Here is a 772-nt window from a genome sequence, read left to right as displayed (position 1 = left end):
GAAGTGAATTTTTTTCCATTTTTTTACTTTTTCTTTTTTTCTCCTTCTCACACAGAGAAGCCGTGACCTTCCCTATCAATCAATATATGCCACGTGGCATGCTCGATTTGAGTGATTCAGTTACCTTGGGATGCAAATACGAAAACGTCCTGAACTTCTTCTCAAATTACTTCCACCGATTTGGACCAATTCAGATCCAGTAGACAAAATTAGATCCGGTCAATCATATCGGGCTCTTCAATGGACCTAGTTGAGCCATTTTGGATCTGATAGAATCCAACAAAGCAGTTTATATTTCCAATCCCTCTCTCTCTCTTCTTATAATGCATTATACTTCGAACATGATGCAGAGCATTTAGATAATCGTGAAGAGCATAGACTCGATCGGCATTGCACGACCTGCAACCCCATGTCAAAAAAAAAACTCATTTCGGGTTCATTTGGGGGTAAAGAGGTATTTTGGTTATTTGCCATTTTATTTTTTTAGAATTTTAATTCAATCATCTTAAAAAAATTTATTTTAATTTTGTGATTCTGTTTTTTTGTATATTGAAATCAATTTTGTTTTATTTTTATTTTTATTTTTATTTTTATTTTTATTTTTATTTTTAGGTGATGGATCTTACGAATCCAGATAATTCTAGTGTCTGATAAGATTATTTGAGGGCACTACAGGGTGTATGGAGCATTAAGATAGGTTTTTATTTTTTTTAGCAATTTTATTTTGCTCTAAAATGGTTTGAGATCTATTTACATGAATTGGATCTTATAC

The sequence above is a fragment of the Nuphar pumila genome, chromosome 16, assembly GCF_984573655.1.
Source record: "Nuphar pumila chromosome 16, dmNupPumi1.hap1.1, whole genome shotgun sequence".
Classification (NCBI taxonomy): Eukaryota; Viridiplantae; Streptophyta; class Magnoliopsida; order Nymphaeales; family Nymphaeaceae; genus Nuphar; species Nuphar pumila.
Note: the sequence above shows the minus strand (reverse complement) of the source record.